The sequence below is a fragment of the Pieris brassicae genome, chromosome 5 (assembly GCF_905147105.1).
Source record: "Pieris brassicae chromosome 5, ilPieBrab1.1, whole genome shotgun sequence".
NCBI classification, from domain to species: domain Eukaryota; kingdom Metazoa; phylum Arthropoda; class Insecta; order Lepidoptera; family Pieridae; genus Pieris; species Pieris brassicae.
The window spans coordinates 20,364,560-20,389,423 of NC_059669.1; the positions used below are offsets into that span (position 1 = coordinate 20,364,560).

A 24,864-nucleotide genomic window follows, 5' to 3' on the forward strand; every position below is an offset into this window, starting at 1 on the left:
TATTGTTTTTTACTTGTGCCAAAGATGGAATACAAATATTGTATTCCATCTTTGGCTTATTAGCAAACTACAGACATACCTAAATAAAAACACAAAAAAATCTAGATAGAGATATCCGAAACATTTGCAAATTTTTGCAAAATCAAAGCATATTTATAATTGTAAATTACGTTTTAAAAGTAGTATACCACTTAGTTCAAATTTTAATAATGAGAACTTTTTAAACGATATGTTCCTATAAATAAAACAGTAATACCTTAGTATTGTACGCGAACTTAATATAGTATATTATTGAAAACTTATCAGAAACATTCAACGTATCCTTGACCCAATATAGCAGAGCCTTACCCTGCATGTAAAATTATCGAAACTATTGATTCCCAGTAATTTGTTGAATGAATTATATAAATTGACTTTGTTGTGTACCTCAATTAGTCCATGTACTCCTAAGCTTACAGGCTAAGATGAAACTTTTGATAAAGCAGTTTTGAAGTGTAACTTCTTTAGGCGCATGGGTGTAAATTTTTTACGGATGAAACGCAATAATAATAATATTAGGTCCTTACATATGAAATTGGTGTTTTGTATGGGAGGAACAAAAAGTCGAATATTTTTAAATATAATATATTTAATTAATCAAAGTATGAACCATTATTTTCTATGCACTTTTGCCATCTCATAGGTAGTTCATTTACCCCTTTACTAAAAAAAACCAGTGGGACGGGAATCAATAAAATCTGTGAAGGCGATTTGGACTGCCCCATCAGAGTTAAATTTTTTCCCTTGCAAGAAGTTGTCCAAATTTAGAAAAAAATGGTAATCTGTTGGAGCAAGGTCTGGGGAGTACGGAGGATGTCTTAGACATTCCAATTGAAGCTCTTCTAATTTGGTAGCCGTCTGTTGTGCAGCCTAGGTTATTTAGCCGCTAGCTTTTCCATCATGGTTTACAATTGCTGACAATAGACATCAGCCGTAATAGTCTGGCCAGATTTGAGACAATTGCAATGAACAATACCGGCACTAGTCCACCAAACGCTTACAAGTAACTTTTTTGGGGTTAATTTTCGCTTGGGGCAGGATTTGGCTGGCTGGCCAGGATCGAATCATTGCGCTGAGCGCTTCCGATTATCGTAAAGAATCCATTTGTCATCACTGGTAATGATTCAGTTTAAAATACCTTCATTATTGTGCCGGTTCAGTAATGTAACGCAGCAGTTAACGCGCTTTTGTCGGTTTGCTTCAGTCAATTCGTGAGGTACCTTTCAAGCTTTTCAATCTTCCCAATTTGCTTCAAGTGAATTAAAACAGTTTTATCACTAACACCATAGCCTGCAGGTAACTCGGACATGGTTTGCGATGGATCCGCTTCCACAATAGCCTTCAATACTTCATTATCAACTTGGGTCTCAGGCCGTCCACTGGGCTAGTTCTGCAGGTCGAAATTTCCAGAACGAAAACGTTGGAACCAAAAACAAACTGTGTTTTCTCTTGCAACATGACCACCATACACATCATTCACCCTTCGAGTCGTTTTCGCAGCACTAGTGCCACGGCGGAACTCGTACTCGTAAATAATGCGATACTTTAAGTTTTCCATTTTGTAAAATGAGTGACGCAAACAGAAAAAAACAGAAGAAAAAAACAAATGAATAACAGTCATCGAAGCACAAATACATGAGTAAATAGCTGTACAAATTTGAATTTGGAATTCCTTACCAAAGAGGAGAACATCGTGATTAAAGTGGCCAGTACTAAATACGCCAATTTCATATGTAAGGACCTAATATTAACGTCGCGAAGATGTACAGCGTTTCTGTCGAAGAAAAGGGAGAGAGCGAACGTAGCATGAAGCAAATAGCCATGAAGCAAGTGACAAAGATCGAGAGAGAGTCAGATGAAGCGAACGTCGCATCACGTACTGTGCCATAGAGCGAGAGGTGGGAGAGTTATAGTGAGAAAGATTGAGAGAGAGGGATAGTGAGTAAGGGAGATTGAGAAAAAATACACGCTATTGGTTGATGTATTCGTTTAGTAGTTACATATTAGAACTTTAGATGGCAATTCTGTCACATAACGTCTCAAGCAGTAAACACAGATTTTTATTTATTTATATTATCATTAGCACGTATATAGTGTGTAAACAGTGCGAATATAGATATACAAATACACGAAGTGATCATATACTGGACTTTTACCTTAATAAAAATTGATTTACAAATAAGTTTCACTTCTGACATGTGTACTTTGTACGCACGCACTTTTTCAATCAAGCATTTGTCAGTGAAAAATCGGAAGATGAATTAAATTATTTGCAAAAATACTAACCCTTTATACATCCTGCAACTCAATCGGTATAACAATTGAACTTAAGTTCAGTTAGTTTTCTTATAGCATATGGCAGATTAAACCGGCTGTCAAACTTTCAACAAAAACGACTAGATTTTGTAAACTAAATATATCAACTGTAAAATCTCAAATTATCGAAATAAATTCCAGAGATTTTATCGTAACTGAATACTGGTAAAGAGCAGTGTTGTTCTAGTGGCTTCAGCGTACGACTCTCATCCCTGAGGTCGTTGGTTCGATCCCGTGTGTGCTCCAATGGACTTTCTTTCTATGTGCGCATTTAACATTCGCTCGGACGCTGAAGGAAAACATCGCGAGGAAACCGGCTTGCCTAATACCCAAAAAGTCGACGGTGTGTGTCAGGCACAGAAGGCTGTACACCTACTTGCCTATTCAATTCACAAATGATCATGAAACAGATACAGAACTCTGAGGCCCAGAGCTAAAAGGTTGTAGCGCCATTGAATTCTTTTATAGGGCAGATAAAACCTGCTGTCAAAACTTTCAACAAAAACGACTAGATTTTGTTAACTAAATATATAAACTGTAAAATCTCAAATTATCAAAATAAATTCCAGAGATTTTATCGTAACTGAATACTGGTAAAAAGCAGTGTTGTCCTAGTGGCTTCAGCGTACGAATCTCATCCCTGAGGTCGTAGGTTCGATACCGGCTGTACACCAATGGACTTTCTTTCTATATGCGCATTTAACATTCGCTCGAACGGTGAAGGAAAACATCTTGAGTACTTGCCTATTAGATTAACAAATGATCATTAAACAGACACAGAAATCTGAGGCCCAGACCTAAAAAGTTTGTAGCGCCATCGGTTTCTTTTTGGAATATTGGTAATATAAAGATCGAAATACTACAATTTTAGTTAGCAAACCCTATATCAACTTATATTTTCGATCGTAAATGTTATATCCAAGTTTCAGTCCGCCCAAGCGTCTAACGACGCTTCGACTTCAGTAGTTGCCCAGTCGTCGAGTTGTCGGCCGCGTTTCGCGTTGCTCCCGACCGTTAATTTTTAATATCGATGTATGCTTGCACGTATGCCCTATTCTTGTAATAGACTGTTTATTTAAAGTGATTTTCATAAGTGTAGTGAGGTTAAAGTTTCCGAAGTGCAATCGAGTGAAAATAGTCGCTTGCGAACTGTTTCCTTATTGGATTGGTAAGATTAATTACATATTGATTAAAGTTATTCATTAAGTTTTGCATGTTATTTACGATATATTTCACTTATGAATAGTTTATACGTGTTATGATTTTTAAACTTGAAAATATATTTATTTAATTGGACAGCCTACATGAGTTTGCTTCTTATCCTAAGTAAAGGGTTATCTAAAAGACGAATAACATTACAAGTGTTTTTATAAAGTAATTAAATATTTACAGACAAATAATTTGAATTGTTTCTTGAGAAACAAATACCCATGCTTCCGCACTCCTTAAATCACGTTATTCTTTTGAAGTATAATTTTAAAAAGTTATATTATCCTATCCGCTGCCGGAGTGATGATGAGAGATCTCATAAGCTCCAGCAGCTAGCCTTCTGGCAGTGTGGGTGTCCATGGGCGGCAATATCACTTAACATCACGAATCCAGCCCGTTTGCCTCCTGTAACATCAAAAAACAACAGCGCAAAACTTGACTGAATTTAGAATGTGTCCAAATGTCGGTTAAATACTGAACACAAATATTAAAATATTTAGGCTAGTTAGGTATAAACTTAAACTTAATAATATCGACGTAAAATAAGCTTTAAGTGTAAAGTATCACATATGTAATTTATTTTTTATAAACCATTACAATTAATTCCTATTTAATCCAATACATCTATATTTTTTATTTGTTTTCTAAAACTCTTCGATTACGCATTCAAATTAACAAATTGAGTCTGGAGTGTTCCCTGATTTTGTTTTGTTATATGTATGCTATTTATGTAATAAAGTTATCTTTAGGTGTCTCTTTAGACTAATAATCAAAAACCAATAAAGTCCCTCTTGTCTATGATGAAATAAATAATATAAGTATATAAAAAAAAAACCTTTTTCGTGGCATGATGCCTACACAGCGCTCATCGTTTCACTCCGTTGAAATTAGGCTAAGTGCATGTGGGGACTTTTTATGTTTCAAAAAAGATTGAAAAATGGTTCACGAACATTTGAAAACGATTTTGTCTACATTTTCATAGTAATTAATTGTTTAATAGCCTTTGGATTAGATAGATTCTTCGGGGACCACTAATGGACAGTGCTACTTTAATATTCAATTTATCGTTAAACCTATGTGGAAATTGTATTTTGTAAAGACTTATATAGTCTCTTTTAAAGCCACATCTAACCTTATTTTAGACGGATAATATTTGTATGTGTCAACATCCCCATCAGTTGCCTTGTAAAGTATATTGCTAACAATCTTAAACTTCATTAATTCTGTTTTAATTATAACGCATTTTTATTAATTCTATTCCTATAAGTGCTATTATATATGCGTAAACAAATTGTCTAGTCAGGCTAGTAGTTGGAAATTTGTGGGTTTGATATTAGACTAGGCGTGTCTTGAAAATATATTGTGTAGTTTAAACAAATTCGGTATAAAGTCAAAATTATTGCCATAAAAAATGTATGCGTACGTAAGAAGTAAAACTTCTTTATGGACTTATTTAAAAAGAAAAATATCTACTATATGCAACTTTATAGAAATTGGTTAAATAAAGTTTATCAAAAGGCTTTTATTATCATATACACGAATGCAAATAATACAATTATTTCATTTTACCTAGTAACTAAGATTATTACAGAATTTCATTAATTGTCATAGAATTATTACTAACATTGTTATCGTTATTATATATTTTTGTTATTTATGGCTTCGAATTTCTACGAATATAATTTTTTTTAAGAAATATGATCAATAAAATCATATTTACATATACAATAAATATGTAATCAAAGTTAAAAAAATACGTTCTTGTTTTTTTATTATTCCGGCCGTTACAAAGCAATTTATTAAATTTTCATGATCCATTCAATATTACTTTAATATCTTGATCATATTTTCATTATAATGTAGCGTACCGTTTCTTTCGATTTTAACCTACAACCTCTACAGAAGGCTCTCTTAGTATTGTGGTTAGGAAAGGACAAATTAATCCAACCTTGAAACTATTCCCGAAAGCTCCTAAGTATCGCTTAAAGCTTACAAGGTAATCCCTTACGTGCGAAAGATTATTACTAAGATGTATAATTTTCCGCTTTGCAACTTTCTAAGAGAAAACTTGTACCCTATATCCTCAGACCATTGAATATGCATAAAGCCTCGCGCTCCTTAATGCACGCCTTTTAAACTTATTCCATTTGTTGCAATATTTTCTTTGTGTTGGGATTTTTGTATATCCCAACAAATATTTTATAAAAATATTAAAGGTATTGTACAGTGAATATTTTGGTTTAATTTGTGAGGCTATTTTAGAAACAATGTTTTTTAAGGCAAATTTTCTCTTAGACTAAAATGAGCGATGTATATCAGACAGTAGGCTGATAACATAATTTTAATAGAAAAATTTATCTATTTATAATTTAGTTTTTTTTACCTCACCTAATGTTAAATGATGATACTCTTAATGAGGGCTCATAAGTGCGTTGCTCGCCTTTGAAGGCGCGCTTTTCTTTAAGGACCCTAATTCAAATTGGTTCGGAAATAGCTGACGGGCCGCTGGTTAGGGGTGGTGCATAGCAAACATTCTGTTAAAAACGCTCAATTATGTAGAGATGGATGTTGAGAGTTTTTTTTAGAAAATATTTAAGTTATGCTTTATAAATAACAAAAACGATACTAAATAATTCATTTATATACTACCAGACCATTCCACGTTTTCATACATTACACAAATTAAAATTTCTACGAATTATTATTTGGAGACTAGGGATAAGATATATAGTTGTAATTTTTTTTAATTCATTGGAAATTGCCTACACAAATAACATTGTTAACAAACTGTCACTGAAATATACTAAATACTTAAATGTACGCGTACTACATACTATTCCACAGTATTAATTTTTTTCTGAATTAATAAATTCTCTTGATACTATTATTTTAGTGTTAGATCCAAAACTACAGGACTATATAAAACAAAATTTGGTTTCTGTATAAAATAACGATCGTGTATCGTGAGTGAAAAATACCAATAAAGATTCCTAAATCGCGTTTGCCGCGGAAACTATTGACAAGAAGACATTATTATATAGAATATCGTTCTACGACCGAAAAAATCGGGTCGAACCACATAGCACAGATAGTTATAAAGAGGAAATATTGTTTTTTTTACGTTGGTATTAAATTAAGCTCCTTGGTCGACTAAAAATTAATTTACAAAATATTAAATTACCAGTCAAACGAGGCCGCTAATAAAAATAATTTTTAAAAATCTCTAACATAAAAACATGACAAACTTTGAACCTTAATTATGTCAAAATATAAAGATTACTTCGTGGGCCCCAGATATTTACAACGCAAGGGAATGTGAGCTTCTCACGAAGATATAAATTTTATTAAAGCTTGTAGCAGTATTTGAATCTATTTTATGTCGCAGTACATTTTGTGTTAAATCTTACTGTCAATATTTCTGTACATCCATGTCTAAAAGTTCACTTAACATGGATCTGAAAAAATAATATAGAAGAAAAATACTCAATAGAAATATGTATCTCTAAGTTTATGCCTAATGATATGTCTTTACTGCCTTTATGAAAAATATTAGATTTATTCAATATTAATAATTTTGCGAAAAAAACTGGATAACATCGCTTAAAAAATATTCTTTGTACTATACTTTTAATTATTTATATTACTAATAAGATACTAATTTAAAACTTTTTTTATATGATTCTCTAATTGCACACCGTGTAATTACACATCCATCCATTAAATAATATTATAGATAGGAATAAAATAAACTATTAAACAACATAAAAATACGACAAATAATTGGTTTATGTAGTTCCACACGGTTTTACAATTGTACGCTAGTTGTTAGGTACCTTTTATTGACGCCCGTGCCTAGTAAATATGTCATATTATAGCGTATGACTATTCGAGTTCCGGACATTATTAAATAACAAGAATATAACAACGCTAACTATATTAAGTTCCACGCAATTTCTTAGTAAAGAAACCATTAAGTCGTCACAAAGTCACGGAAATCTGTACTAAGCGAACTCATGCGTAAGGCGTAGATTTATTGTAATATTTATTTCGTTTTAAATATCTTTCTTTTAATTTAATACATTGATAAACGTGGATTCCAAGTCTTCTGTGAATAGATCACTCTCTGTGTATGGAGTTATCATCGTAGTACATTTTGAAAGCGGCAAGATAATGTCAAGTCCAGCAAGTTATTAACTTAAGAAAGTCACTCTTAGTCACTCTGACTCTTCTCTGATATCCCTTAGACTAGAAAAATCTATAATGGGTCAGACTACAGTTGGCTATGCTATTATAATAATAAATGACAAAGTGTTTTCTTTTATTTATGTATAATAAAAATAATATACTGGTTTGGTACCTAGGTCAGGTGTTGCGTTATGACCGTAACCACCTCCATCATTTCAATATCATGCGTAAATTCGGGGTAAATAGAGTATTGGTGGAAGGAAAATGGCTTCGTAACGACCGTCCCCCTACGACGACCCCCTAAGAGTTGACGGGTATTGCGACTGCGAAAGAGTTGCTGCATCTGGCACAGGACAAGACGCACTTCACTAGAATGACCTCCAGTAATGGAGAGGTGATGATGAGTAGTATAATTATACTGCCACACTCGTTCTTTGCTAAAATGTAACTATAAAATAGATGAACAAGAAAACAAAAATAAAGCAGTGGCGCTACAACCTTTTTAGGGTTAGGCCTAAATTTGTATCTGATTTATAAACATTTGCCAATCTTATAGGCAAGTTGGTGATCCTAGTAGCCTCCTGTGCCTGACAAACACCGTCGACTTTTTGGGTCTAAGGCAATCGGGTTTCCTCACTTTGTTTTCCTTCATCGTTAGGCAAATGTTAAATAGGCATATATAAAGAAAATCCATTGGTCATCGCAGACGTGGATCGAACCTATGACCTAAGTGATGAGACCCACACCCAGAAGCTGGGCCAACACTGCTCGCACTCGCCAAAGCTTGTCGTGAAACTATCAAGAATGATTTTGCAATTTAACAAATTTGGTTCCCATTCTTGATCGAGATCTCGATCTTAGATCTGTTTTCTTATAATCATGATACTTAATATTTTTTCATTATAGACGTATGAAGAGACTTCTGTGCATGACACATTCCGTCGCTTTTTGATTCTAATGTGTGTGTCGTTCACCCTACTAGCAAGTGGTATATGGATAATAAAACAGGTAGTTCATAACAGTGATTCGAACGCATTGAGATATTTTATTATTAATTCTCATCTATTTCATATCTTAAATCACTGACTTTTACTTCTTATTGTTACAGTACAGTTCAAGTGGCAAAATAATATTTTAGATAGCTGATCAACATACAAGAACTACACATTTTGTAACGCTTTATCAGCGAGTAGAACCGCTGGCGAAATTAACTTAGTGATAACAGTAGAGGTTTTAACAAAGTTTCAAACATTTTCAAAGCGAAAGTTAGATGGCTCGTAGAATATTGAAACAACTATTATATCATTTGGCTGACCAATAGTTTGGCACTGTAACATAATATTAAGTTACAAGACTTTACTTAGATTACTTCTAGTAGGTCCCTTCTGAGACATTTTAAGACAATAGAGGAGGTAGGCGCTACTTACAAACTAGGCTCAGAGAAACGCTAACTTATGTATTTATTCCTGACTTCATTTAAATGACTTCTAGTTGGTCCCTTCTGAGACATTTTAAGACAATAGAGGAGGTAGGCACTACTTACGAGCTAGTTTCAGAGAAACGCTATCTTCTGTATTTATTCCTGACTTAATTTAAATGACTTCCAGTAGGTCCCTTCTGAGACATATTGTAAGACAATAAAGAAGGTAGGCACTACTTACAAACTAGTTTCAGAGAAAATGCTATCACTACTGGAAGATAAATTATGCTATTGACGCATGTGATTAAAGATTTTGTATCATTAATTTAAATAATATTGCCCTTAGTGTTTTATAAGTAATACTTCAGATAACGGTTCATTACATGAGAATATCACATGGAAAATGAATTATCAGTTAATAATATTTAAACGTTATAAAACAATAATTTTAACCTTTGGACTTTAGGGAATTCAGCGGAAGTAATATAAAGTTACCAGTACAAACGTATTAAACAGTGTTGTAATTTATATGACAACCGTAATGAAATTCGTTTGCAATATTCTAAGTGGCCAATCGCTTCTTGTTATCGACACGCATACAACTAAATTGCTAATAAATTTACGGTCTTTTAATTATTCATAGCTTCAGTACTTCATACATCAAAAGACTGGCTTTGATCATGACAAATTCGTTAATCTACGCATATAACTTCAATAACTTGAAGACAGACCGAGTGCCCGCGTCAATCCTTTAGCCATTACATGTGTTTATTTGTTGGTATTGGGCTATATTAACTAATTATAATAGAAGTAGTTAATGGGAAACAAGAATAAAAAAGACCTAATAAAATGGAATGGAACATTTATTTTACATATTCCATCTGAATTACGCGCTATATCTGAAACATTACTGAAACGACTTTCATTAATTTTGAAGTGTTTTCTTAGTGTTTATGACGTTACGTTATCGAGGAATTTAAACACACTTTTTTTTATAGAACAGAGGGCAAACGGGCAGGAGGCTCACCTGATGTTAAGTGGTATTGTTAAAATGTTTATCCTTTATATATCCAACTACGAAAACTGGTTTGTAATTACGTTGAAGCCGTTCTACCATGCTTACTAAGTCAGTAAATATAGGATTAAGTTGTATGGTATCAGCTATGTCGACCATGTGTTTATATCAATCGATTTATATACGCTATGTACATGTGATACGTAGATAACTAGGCGTAGTATAAAGACAAACTAAGCAAATACCTTTAAGTCTGCCCTAATTAATGTTTGTCACATCGCCGTGACGCCGATCATTCTTGGTCGTTGCAATATTAGCTTTCACCGTGCAAATAACTTCAGAGTAGACATTTCACAGCCTCTGCTCGGAGGTAGCACATCACTATAATGATTTTTATAAGTATAGAATTTCCATGGTCGGATGAGGTTGCAGGACTAAATGCACAACCTACTGAAGATTAGAGAAGTGTCCAGAACCGACGAGCATACAGATAACGAAAGTAGTGGAAGTGAGAGATGTATGTCAGAATCGTAACTGATCTCAGCCTATCCCTTCGGGACGTGGGTTTGTAGATAGATAGATGAAAATTCCTCTTTGAATTTCACTATTTCTAACTTTGATGTGTCAAACTAAAAATAAAAGTAGATTCTTAGGAAACAAGTTTTACTTTGAACACGTAAGTAAAGTTTCAGCGCAAGGTCCACAGTGATATTTCTTGTTCGTATAAATGCGTGGGGATCTCGCTAAATTGTCAGTTTTGCGTTTGTTTTAAATCACTCTTTTTCTTTCCAAGAACATTTGTCTTCGGTTTACACGGGTAGGTATATAAAAAAATCTTTGACATAGGGAATGTATTACATTATTTACATAACTCGACTTGCTGTGACATTCATATTTACTCCTAAAATACAAAATTAAATATGGCCTAATGTCCTGGATAATATTTATATATATTTCATAACATTACTATGAGGCTAAATTACGGAATCTTTTATTTACATATTAATAAACAAGACATTTAATGTTTAAGGTGTTATAGGCAGGGAAGTTAATATTAGCTCACTCCGAAGTAGAAGTACAGAGTTGAAGAACCCGAATGTATTTTAAGACATTTGAACTGGATATAACTGAGTTAAGTACGACGTGCGCTAGATCCGTCAGTTAATTGAATCGTATCCAACTAATGGACTAACATCTCACTTTTGACTGAGTTCAGTTGAACACGAATAAACTCTTTATTCCAGATTAATTACTCCATATATAGATCTTCTATTTTATTTTACAACGCTGCATCTTCTTCATTTTTTGATTGTTAAAATAATCTTGGACACGATAATTGTAGAGGAAAAAACTTCACAGCCTATACTTTGAAAATTTGTATGTAAATGATAAAAGTGAAATATGTAATAAATACATTTACATATATACAGTTACAACATATAGCTGGGGACATAATAGAGTAATAACAGAATACCCTTTCTATATCCGAGGGATATCTCTTTATATATTCAAGAAAAGAGCGTACCAATTTTTAAAAGGCCGGCAACGCACTCGCGAGCCCTCTGGCATTGAGTGTCCATGGGCGGTGGTATCAATCGTTCAAGCTCTTCAGGAGTTTGCATTTTTGCCATTCGTCCATTTAAGTTGTTTTTTGTTTGCAATACGATGAAATGCATTCATTTTCAGAAACACTACATACAAATATCTACTTGCCTTTAACTTTATACTTAGTAAATTCATAATCAAAGAAGCCAATGAACTATCGATTGAGAAAACTTAAGGTAAATAGTCAGAGTCTATTAAATTATTGAAGAGTATTGATTGGTAAGCCTCGTTCGTGTTTTGTACATAATTACATACAAAAATATACAGTTCTAAACGTTGTAAAATGCGCGTAATAAGAGGATAAATTTATGAGTATACACTAAACACGAAACTGAAATAGTATTAGCAGAAGAAAAATTAAAATTTATTTATATTTTCCGGGTTGGAAAGATACAAATGACATTCTCAGATCTGAATAATCGTGTTGTTAACAATGTTTGCTTAAAAGTTTAAAAAAAACGTGTGTTACATGAGTTTGAAGTTATACTTCTTTGGCGTAACAAGATAAAAATCTTTTCAATTATTTTATTCTATGTTTGTAGAAAAAACGACACTCACAATAGAAAACTCGTACTTTTTGTCTGGGAATATTGTGTCTGTTTAGTGTACTTAATTTGTTTTCATAATTAGCCAGCAGTTCCTGGGTGTTTATTACCCCGATAGACTTACCTTAAAAAATTAGTTAGATTTTGAAGATATGACGTATAATGACAATTTAACGTAATAAGTGTTACTTAGTTTATTAAACTACAAGAGGTATGAAGGTCCTGTCTGTTGTTAGGAAATGTTTTAGACAGTAAGTGAGCTTTTAAGATTTTATATATATATTTAAAAAAATTGTGGTGTAACCTTTTTGGGTCTGGGCCTCTGATTCTGTATCTGTTTCATGATCTTCTGTCAATCGAATAGGCAAGTTGGTGAGCAGCCTCCTGTGCCATATGCCGTCGACTTTTTGGGTCGAAGTGAAGCCGGTTTCCTTATGATATTTTCCTTCACCGTTCGAGCAAATGTTAAATGCGCATATAGAGATGGTGCATTGCTGAAAACCAGGGATAAAAACTCAACATAACACACAACACTGCATACATACTAGCCTGAAAAACAATGAAACATACATTCAAATTTGCCCATGGGTATGCTGCTTTCCCAACAGGTTTGATATTTAAAACCCATTAAAAGTCATCCCTAATATTCTAAAAGATGTTTTTATAAAGTAAAGCATTACCTGTTGTAATAACCATTTGTTTCCAAAAGGCGTTATGAACGTAAAAGTCAGTCGCTACAACCTTTGAAGGTTTTTAAGATTTCTGTATCTGTTTTGCTATCGTTTGTTTTTATTCTAATAAGCAAGCAGGTCAGGGACAGCCTTCTGTGCTTGACACACAAGTCTTACACTTATAGGTATAAGCCATGCCGGTTTTCTCACTCTCTTTTCCTTCACCATACGAGTGCACAATAACAGAAAGTCCATTGGTGCACAGCCGGGACTCGAACCTACGACCTCTGAGAGTCGCACGCTGAAGCCACTAGGCCACCACTACTCTTTGATTTTAAGTGTAATTAAACTGACTTTGGTAGTATTATTATCTCCAGACTAAATTAAATTTTGATGTAACATCAACATAAATTCCAAGCTATAACACACAATAGTTATTTTACATGAGTGCATATGCTATATGAATAATATATAAAAGGTTATCACAATTTAATCAGTGAATTCTCTCGTCTAGACTTAATAATACATTTAAAATAATAACCAACTTATCAGTCTTATCTCAGTTTTAATTTAGATATCCTAAAATATTCTTTGTGACTGCTTATGTCTCGATTTTATTTGGTGGAAAATTTACCCTGGATAAAAGATAGCTAATTCAACTTATAAGTAACATTTTCAGAAGTTACGAGGAGTGCTATTTTAGCTAAGTTCTACGTTATTAATAATTTAAAGTTCATGGGATTCAGTTCATGTATACTTTCTTTTTAGACGTTCGTAAGTATACATTGTGTTACCTATATGAATAAATGATTGTGACTTTGACTATGGTTTGTTAGCAAGATTAGACATTAGTTATCGATTGATCCATAACCATACTTACATCACTTTATTTTTTTAATGGCGACTTCTGTGTAAATAACAATTCCGCCAATGTCGCGTACAAACCATACTTTTTTATATAAATATTGCATGTCGGAGCACTGTCAGCTGTCATTGTCATATCACAAAGCTTATAAATTAACAACGTCAATGTCAAATAAACTACATGTATTATCGTTTTAAACTGATTTGATTTTGTCGTTGTTAATTTATAAGCTTTGTGATATGACATTGACACCTGAGGGTGCTCCGACATAAACACTATATAATATTAATATAGTTTTACCAGGTTAAGAGATTTCCAACAAAAATATGTTATGTACTGTACTGTTAGTTAATTTCTAGTTGAAAATAAAACGGCTTCACAATAGCCACCTATATTACATGAACGTCCCTCACCTTACTTTCCACAACTGAGCGTTTTTTATGGCACTCTTTGCCGCGTACTACCAGTTTATGGAACAAACTGCCCACTGAAGTATTTCTATATTCGACTTAGTACCCTAAAAAAGACGATACCAACTCCTTAAAGGAACACTTACAACTTTCTGGCAGTGTATGGGCAGCAGTATTACTTAACATCATTTGAGCCTCCTGCCCGTTTGCCCCCTGTCCTATATAAAACCTATAAAAGGCAACTACAGCGTACGACAGCCATCCTACTTGCCAATGTCAAAACCACTGTCAGGTAGTAGAACAAAGTACATACTTTAGGGAATAAATCAGCTCTGCGCGACATATTCTTCACGATTTCAGATTTACATATTCCTTGCCGTGAAGAGAAACCGCGTCTAATGGAAGTAGAACGTGATACCGTGTGAGACAGGCAGACACGATCTAACTATTATACAAATGCCACAACCATTTACTTAATGCAATCTACATGTCTAGAAGATGTATGATGCAATATAATTTAAACTCTTTTAGTGCAGTCATTTATTTTTATCTTTAGTTTGTAATTTCGAAATCAATCCATTTAAGTGTTTAAAGTTATCTAGCCTTCAATGTATGGGGTTGATAGTTGGGTCTGTTTTATTGGTAGTAAATTATTTATACATATAATAATTTTATAGTAACTTTAAGTCCATACTGTTAAAAAAATTACATATGAAATGGGAGTTAGTTTTGTTATTATACTATTAGTCTACGTTAGTTATTGTTATTTCTGTTTCTTTGTCTTCTGTAGTACGAATCCCTTTTGAGTAAAATCCTCCTCCAAAACTTTCCATATGGATCTGTTGTTAGCTTCCTCGATCCGTTTCCAGAAACCTTAACTAAGTCGTCAGCCCATCGCTTTTGTGGTCTTCCCACGTTTCTTTTTCATGGCGGTCTCCTCCAGGTTCCCTCCACGGGTTGCTTCGGCAGTCCATCTTTTATCCATTTCATTTCAGCAGTAAGGCGTGATGATCTTCGTTTCCGCTCAGATGTGGTAACTTGGAATTTTGTGTATCTTTTTCATTTTAAGTATGCTCCGCTCCGTTGCTCTCTGGGCACTAGTCACCTTCGACTTCACTCTTTCCGTGAACGTCCTCTCGTAGACCAGGCATGGGAGGATGCTAGTCCATAACAGTCTCTTTAGATCCATGCTATTGTTTCCTTTTAAAACTTCTCATATATAACATATAATTAAATACTGTTCAGATTTCATTTGAACATCAACTAACTCCTGACACGGCTCACGTATGTTTCAAATATTAACAGGTGATTATTATTTATAACAGAATAACATACACTATCCTTACAGCCTATGCCAATACGATAATGTCGAGGAACATTAAATAATTAAAGTATAATAAAATACGTTTATAATATTAAATATATAATTTACACAATATCGCTACTGTGAATTCACTCTGCTAACATATACATATATCGATAGTATCGGAGACAGAATTCAGTAGTCGCAACGTCCTGGATAACGGGGATCTGTGCATCAGACTGGTTCTGGTTCTAATCCCTTGGTATCGCAAATAACCTATGCCTTTGCCGTCTCACATATCCTATAGGTACTAAGAATCCCAGTTCTTGAAGTAAACTTGGGTTACACACTACACCCTTCAAGACTTTCATTATGTAGTAGGCCAACTGTAAGTCCCATACAAGATGCGCAATACACCACTGCAACAGCTCACTAGAATAATATCATGTATGTGGGAATAGGTGTAAGTAGTATTTAAGATATTGTCTTTGAACAATAAATCAGATTTGATTTTTTGTCCGTCGTATTCATTTCTCGCTTCCTCTCAAAGTGGCGTAGTACTTCAAGCCATGAATAATCGTGGTGAGCCTGCCCGATAGCTTTGAGATAATCCCACCAATTCGAACCATTAGGGCTAGTAGGGCTCCGTCTGTTACCTTAGGTCTCTTGGTGTAGACATCCCGTACTTATTTGTATATTCACATTTATGTGTTAGGGTACATCTGTAGGGCTTAGGGATCTGTAGGGTTGTTTGGTCAGTTATCTTGTGCAGCTAGCTCATACATAGATAACATATACAGATACTAATGACATTCAATACAAATAAATTTTAAACACACATTTCAGTTTCAGACTAGCATAGCTGTACAAATACAAAATCAATACATAAACTTTATAAAAATAATATTAATAAGTTGCAGCATATTGAAGTGAAACTTCTTTATCGGTGTTGGAAAAAAATTCCGTCACATGTTTCGGTTACGCGTCACATTTTTCCGTTACGCACCATCACTTTCTTTCTTGGCCCTACCACGGTTTATTTGAAGAGATTCGAAGCCATTAATAACAAAAATAACGATAACAACGATAGTTATAATTCTATTACAATTCATGAAATTCTGTAATAACAAGGTAAAATGAAATAATTGTATTATTTGTATTCATGTCTATGGTAATAAAAGCCTTTTATTAAAAAAGTTTTGTAAATATTGTTAAATTAGATTCTTATCTAATTTAACAATATTTAACCAATTTCTGTAAAGTTGCATATAGTAGATCATTTTTCGAAAATTAAATTTAAAAAAAAGTTCCACTTCTTACGTGTGTACACTACTACACGCACACAATTTTACTGTTTATATAATTCGTAATTTGTATTACGTTTAAATTTCAAATTAATTGTACCGTGAAGAAAACCGTTTCACGTTTTTTAATTATTCAAATCTAATCTGAGATTTTAATCTTTCTTTTACATGCTTGAAGTTTTAAAGCTTGTTCAAGAAATTAATTAAACACTCAATAGTGAAGGTATTCAAAATTAATAACGTTATTAAAGTATTATTTCGAACTAAAACATTATAAGTTCCAAATTAAGAAATTACTATATCAAGGAGTTCAATTTTGGGATTTATGAAGCGCGATACTTTCGCCCTTGTCTTTATAAAACGTTATTTAAACAAGGATTAACACATTAACACAAGGACATTAACTTTTTATCCCTAATTCCATAAATTTAGTAGTTATAGCATTCGTTTATAGATTAAGAGACATAGATTAAAGATTCGAATTTTTCTTAAAACTAGTTCTGACAATATAAAAACTCTTGGTAGGGAAAGTCAAAAATTAAACATATAGTATTGTCTTTTGTTAAAATAGCTTTTACACATTAAGAAAAACAATTTTGAACGGATTGAAGCTGTGTATTATTTTTAAAACTTATAGTTATTTACATAATTCTAAATTTAAAAAAAAATCCGACGTTTCGCGTACTTTTCAGTGTGCGTGCTCACGGTGACTGAAGACGAAAGGTGTTAAATTTCAAAAGTATCACAGCTGCAGAGAAAGTTGTTTTATCTATATTTATTGCCACGAAGTTGGTATCGTCATCTTTTAGTCGATACTATTTAGAATTATGTAAATAACTATAAGTTTTAAAAATAATACATAGCTTTAATCCATAAACATAGTTTATTTATAAATTTACATCTTAATTGATATAAAAATACTTGGTTGTTGGTGGTATCACTTCGAATGCCTTATAGCTTTATTATCCCTTGTCCAAGGTGTTTAAAATATTGTTAAAGTATTTTACTTTCTGAGGTATTAGAGTTCTCAAGAATACAATCGTTATTGCTTTTAAAAATCTCTTGGAACTTGGGAACTTGACCTATCTTTGTGATGATGGAAATGATTAATCTACAAATCAAACAAAATATTTTCCTCTGTACAGGTAGTGGTAGAATTATTCATACTGACGAATTTAAAGAAAAAACCCAGTACCGCTACAACCTTTTTAGGTCTCAGATTTCTATGTCTGTTTCATGATCATTTGTCAATCTAATAAACAAGTAGGTGATTCTGTGTTTGACGTACGCTGCCGTCTTTGTTTTGGGTCTACGGCAAGCCGGTTTCCTCGCGATGTTTTTCTTCACCGTTCGAGCTAATGTTAAATGCGAACATACGTAGAAAATCTACCAGAAAGCCAACATTGGTTTAGTGTGACCATTTTGAGGGGAAGAATATATAATAATATTTTAAACTAGTTTGTTTTAAATCAATTTCAAAATATTACAAGCATGTGCAAATGTGTCCAGTCCAGTGTGGTTTTCTTTTTACAGTAGGTATTATGTAAAAATTGTCACACTCGAAGCGTTTACAGAAATGCAATAGAAGCGACGGAAATATAAGAGAATAGCCACAACACTGATTGTATAATATAATACAACGTGATTCATTCTTTCGTTAGCCACTTTCAGCAAACAAATCCAGTTCAATCATTACGCGAAATCGTAGAACAGTGAAACATAAATAACGTACTGATAGCGAACGCAAATACCACTGGCTCAAAGAAAACAAAAAACTTGATGAACGTTTTATTGCAATTTTATGTGGTTCGTTAAATGTATCCGTATTTTAAAATGCCAGTATCGGAATTGAATCGAAACAAATGAAGCCCAAATAGCCGGCAGTATTTGTTATTGATCTGGTTCAATAACTAAGCACCGAATATTTTTATTAACAGTTGTATGTTGTTACGAAAATAATGTTTAAACGTCATCTAACAATATCAGGAAAAATATATCTGGCACAAGCATTGGTAATTCATTTAACGTCCTCCCAAAATAAAAAGCGAATTCATAAAAGCAGAATTCCTGATAAGGGATATGGATTAGTTTGCCATCAAATTGGAGTTTTCTATCTATGAGGTCCGCTGATCCTGGGAAATACATTTCTTTCAAGTTTAAATGTGTTTATGACGTTTATTCGCAATACATTGATTGCTATTATTTTACGTTATGTATGTAATTAGTCATTGTTTATAAGTTTTAGGTCTGTTCAACGTTCTGGTCAGAAAAACTGTGTCTAGTTTATGTGTCCACCACACTGTTGTAATCTTTTTTCCTGATTATGTATATAAAATTATATATAAATAAAATAAATACATTGATAATTTTACTTTATATGCATGACCATTCAATTTATCAGGACGATACGTTAATTAAAATCTATTATTTATTCTAATTTGTCGTGCAAACGAATTACTAGATGAAGTCGTTCGAAACTCATATTTTAAAAAATGTCTTATTTCTTATAAAAATGAAAGGACCGCAATGCAATAAGTCTGAAATGTTCCATCTTCATCAATCCCGCAGGAGTTATCCCAATGTCCCTTGTACAAACAAGTTTGATGGAAACTCGGAGAACAAACACGAACATCGGATTACCCATACTGAAGATTGTTGTGTAGTCGGCTATTTTCGTAAGTCCGATTATTGTTCTTGTACAAAAATATGCTATTAGCAATAAGCTTATATTACAAGTTCTATGGAATATTTTCTTTTGGTGATCTTTTAACGCGTTAAAAGACAAATTTATTCACGTTTTTTAACTAACCGTTAAATAATGTAAATCCCTACATTATTGTATACAACGACTTTTAAGTATTTTATTTGTATATCTATAAAAATAATTAAACACAGTTTATATAATATATTATAAACTGGTTAACTTTTAAAAGTTTGATAAATTTTCTGTGCTTATGGTTTTGAATCATGAAGTAAAGAATAACTAATAACTACCTATAGTCCCAGGGTAAAATAAAAATAGAGATTAATGGCGATAGATTGGCCTAGATAAAATATATAAGTAATTCAAGACACCAGTAATTTCGACTGCGTTAAATCGGTGTAAATCAAATATGGATGATAATCGTCGATTTTGACTTAGACACACGGAAATGGTAGGTGGTGTTACGGCGTAATGGCGCAAGGATGGGTAGTTGGGAATTAACAGCTGTCGCGTGCGCAGTAACATTAGATCGCATAGTGTCCCGTATTTTCTTTTTACCATTACTAAAGGATCCAGTGCTTGAAGGATAGGATAGGATAGGATATTCTACCAATGCTAGTAATAAGTTTTACTCTGATCAATTTTTGGATTCCTTATTTTGACTTATACTAAATAAAGCTTCCGAACACCCAGGCCCATAGATATAGTAATATATAACTAGTACAGTTCGCAGAAAACATATTTAAGGAAATTGACACATTATTGAGGACTTAATAATTTGAGATTTTTCTCACATTGATTAGGTAGTATTTACACTCCCATTTGCCTCCAAAATGAGACGCAAAAATACTTTTACATTATAAATGACTTACGCAATTCCCCGAAAGTCTAATTCGTTTACAATTAACAACCAAACAGAAAATAAAGTTAAAAAAGTTTTTAAACATCCGAAAGCTAATTAGTCCCTCAGAGAATGTAATCAGGTGTGAGTGGATTCACTTCGGAGTAAATTACCCCGCATCCTGTGACGTCTGCTTTCAGGAAAGTCGTATGGGACTTAACTAAGAATTTCAATATTTCTGATATTAGAGTGAACTGTTTTACTGTTCTAGTATAGGCTATTGTTTTACTGTGCAATTCCCAATTCGATATTCAAACCTAAAACATCAATGGACGTGTATATTCATATACTAAGAGGAAACATAGTATCTCGGATTTTGATATAGGTCAAAGTTCAGGCTATTTCTTGACTATGATCTTACATTCTGAACAAGTATATATACACACCACATAGTATATAATGCATTTACAGTGTAACTTAAAATTACTTTTATACATTTTACAATAACAATATTACCAATTTTTGTTTTTAATAGTTAATTTCCTATTATCAATACGGATTGTTTCTGAACTAGTCTAACTCAATAATTGATAAAATGTATAGACGGATAAAAATACCGTAGATCCTATAAGGGTTTATTTTTTTAAATAAATCAACGTGCACTTTGTTTACACAAAAAATACAAAAATTACGCGCGGAAATCCACTACTTTCAGACAAAAATTACGGTAACTTCCATTACGCGCACTTCACACAGCACTTAATCACTTGTCTTCACTATTTGCATTTAAGCTCTTCGATGTTAATCTCTCGGAATATCACTCGAAACTGAATTCCTGGGACGTAATTTTCTAATATGTGATTGACCCTCTCCTGAAACGCGTGCTGTACTTTTCAGCTTACTACTAGACGTTTTGTCTCTAAATAAAACAGGTGGAAAAATGGAGAAATATTTCAGTCAACCCAACTTCGTAACACTGTAAATGAAAATGTGTCAAATCTAACTAAGCAAAGTTAGATAAATGTTAATGTAACATTTATACTACGCGAGTAACATTCCTAAAGAATTCTTACACTTAAAAAAATATATATTAACTAAATTGCATACAAATAACTTGCTCGAACAGGAATAAATGAGTTTGTTTTACCTTTCTAGATCAGCTCAACAATGCGTCTAGTACTATATTAATGATCAAATTCACTGAATTTCAATTCAACTGTGAATTATTCATACATTTTGCATGTTATCATTATAATGGAGTTGGAATTATACTCGTATTTTATTCAGTTTATTTATTGAATATTAACACATACTTATATTAAAATTTATATTTAGAAATTTATAGTTAGTCTGGCCATAAATACTGTTACCAATTAATAATACCCTGAGATATAAACATTTTTAAATTGAAATATAATCTTTATAACCCTGAGATATAAACTTTAGTAAATTGAGATTAAAACTTTATGAACATGAGCAATAAACTTTATTAAATTGAGATTTAATCTTTACCAACCTGAGATATAAACTTTATTAATTTGAGATATAAACTTTATTAGATTGAGATGTAAACTTTATTAAATTGAAATATAAACTTCATTAACTTGAGCAATAAACTTTATTTAATTGCGATAAAAACTTTATTAACTTGAGATATATACTTTATTAACTTGAGATATACACTTTATTAACTTGAGATATAAAGTTTATAATAGACCATATTTTTTATTTATTAGACCATATTTTTTGGTGGACGGGAATCAAGCTAAGTCTCGTTTCTGAACCCCGAGGTCATTCATTCGAACGTTTAAATATTATGCGCTTTTGAACTGGTTCATTTTAAAGGAACTCATCATGACAACCCCAAATTGGACCGTGACGGCCTAGAAAACTAAAGTAGTACTAAAATATGGATTACAATGGTTATAAAAGGAACTTATCTTTAATAAGAAATGATACGCCCACATTGAATTCAACGCTCACATACAATCTCAAAGTTTTACGTGAAAAGGGAATAATTAAACTAACAACCCTTTTAAATTAAATATAACCCAACAGTCCACTTTTTCAAATTCCAAAGTTCTCTTTGTACCTCTGTGAAAATCTTCACTTTGTGATTTCAATGAAATTACACATGTTTCGTACGTTATTAAACAAATATTGGAATTAGACAACACACTTATTTCGCGTGCTGAGACAAGGTTTGTCGAATATTTTAGGATCCTTAATTAAGATTAATTATTTAATGCTTGTTTTAACTATCGGTCTCGTTTTTAAACACACCTAGTTGTCAGGTAATATATATTATTCTGTAAATAAATTTAAATATAATATAACAGTGGCCTGAGAAAACTTCTATTTGCGCTTATTCTGTCACGGATTCCTTTCAAGGATTTTTTAATATTGTTTACAAAACTAGATGTTCGAGTACTTTTCAGCATTTTTTGTGTATTTTCTTTTACCAATTTTTATTTAAAAACAGGTTCAAATATACGTTATCCGTCTTTCAGTTTCATCTTTAGTAAGCGGAACGCGTCAAATCATGAACAGATATTTTTCATACATTAATATTTTAAGTAACACAACTTAGAACTTCATTTCTGCAATTTCCATTATTTATTCAGTTCTTCAATTGCCACACTAAACTTGTCACCCACGAATGGCGATTAAAAGCAAAGAAACGATATGAATAATATAAGGACACGAAATGGATCGATAAAGCTTCAAAGGTGAAATTCCTACACATCGACACGTCGAGGAATTACCTACTAATAAGTATCGATTTTTCGTCGCTACGATAGAACAATCATTGTAATTGACGTATATTTGTACGGAATATCATTATTAAAATGATTCATGGAAATCCGATACATGGATTGATAGCTATCTAGTAACGCAGTACTTGGCTTAATGAAGGCTTTAGTTCTCTTTTATAAAGCTTTGATCAGTGTTGGCCTAGTGGCTTCAGCGTACAGCTACCATCCCTGAGGTCGTAGGTTTGATCCCCGGCTGTATACCAAAGGACTTTCTTTCTGTGTACGCATTTAAAATTTGCTCAAACGGTAAGGAAGACATTGAGAAATCTGAGGCCAGACCTAAATAGGTTGTTATAACACTGATTGGTTTTAAAGCTTTCATTATTCAAGGTCGTTACTTGATTTGGCAGCGTTTGTTCAGTATTTACTTGCAATAAATAATATTGAGCTATTGTCTGATGGATACTAGGAAATATATCAGTATTGATGGATATGTCGGAGATGTACCTTCCGGAACCCGTAGCTGTAGCTGTGTTTGAGCCTAGGTCAGGTCAGGTCCACTTTGCAGGATAGCGATGTGCCGATGCGACCTCTTTGAATATCGTGATAAGTTCCAATACATTTTAGTATCAGATCCAAATTACGAATTCATGTTGTGTGACGCCACAGGTGTAACCTAACCAAACCATGGTTAGACGTGGATATTTTGTCTCAAAATTATAGAATACTCTCAACTATTATGATTTATTAATAATAATCATCCAGTGGAGCTACAACCCTATATACTATATATGTTGGACTTATATGTTGCTTTAAACGTTTTTACTTCATAGACCCTTTCACAGATGCCGGTTTCCTCGTGATATTTTCCTGCACCTTATGAGCGAGTGTAACATCTGCCAAGTCCGTTGGTGAACTGCCGAATATTTAACCTGCGACCTCAGGGATTCGCCGTTATGTTTTATTACTCAGTCTGGTGTAGTCCGAGGCCCACATAGCGCTTTTGGGGGCTGGTGATGGGCAAATGCAGTCCACCTCGAATATTAAAAAAAAGGCTTATTTGATTCTATCTTTGCACGACGTAATAATCAATATTGTTGATTTTCACATGCATAAGTAATTGCGATGAATGCTCTGTACGTTTTATTCATTATTCAGACGAAGCTATATGTAAATATCGTTTTCAATGAGTTTAAGGTTTATTTTAAATATGCAAGCACTACAATTATTATAATTATAGCTTACAATCACTTATACAATTATTATTCTCTATGTGACTCATCCCTGAGGTCGTAGGTTCGATCCCGGCTGTGACTTTATTTCTATGTGTTCATTTAACGTTCGCTCAAACGGTGCAGAAAAAATCGCGTGGAAACCGGCTTGCCTTAGACACATAAAGTCGACGGCGATTGTGAAGCTCAGGAGTCTGAAAGTCATGAAACATCTAGAGAAATTTAAGGCCCAAAATGATCTCAGTAGTGAAGTGCCACTGATTTTATTGTCAGCTATAAATAAAAATATATAATTATCACTATTCGAAAGAAGATCGTGTCAAATTAATTCACACAATTATTGCATTGGCTATTAGGCTTTAGGATAGTTTTATAGTTATGATCAATTAATAAATATAAATCTTCTGTGTGTGTTATGATATTCGTCCTAAACGCCCATTTTGA

General features: G+C 33.0%; 1 protein-coding gene across 1 annotated transcript in view; it reads left to right on the plus strand.

The window, feature by feature from the left end:
* The first annotated feature begins 3,336 nt into the window (after nucleotides 1–3,336).
* LOC123709569 overlaps nucleotides 3,337–24,864 on the plus strand; it is a 99,939-nt gene continuing 78,411 nt past the window's right edge. The window contains exon 1 of the mRNA XM_045660980.1: nucleotides 3,337–3,523. The gene's annotated coding sequence lies outside the window, so the exon portion shown is untranslated. The remainder of the gene's footprint in view (nucleotides 3,524–24,864) is intronic.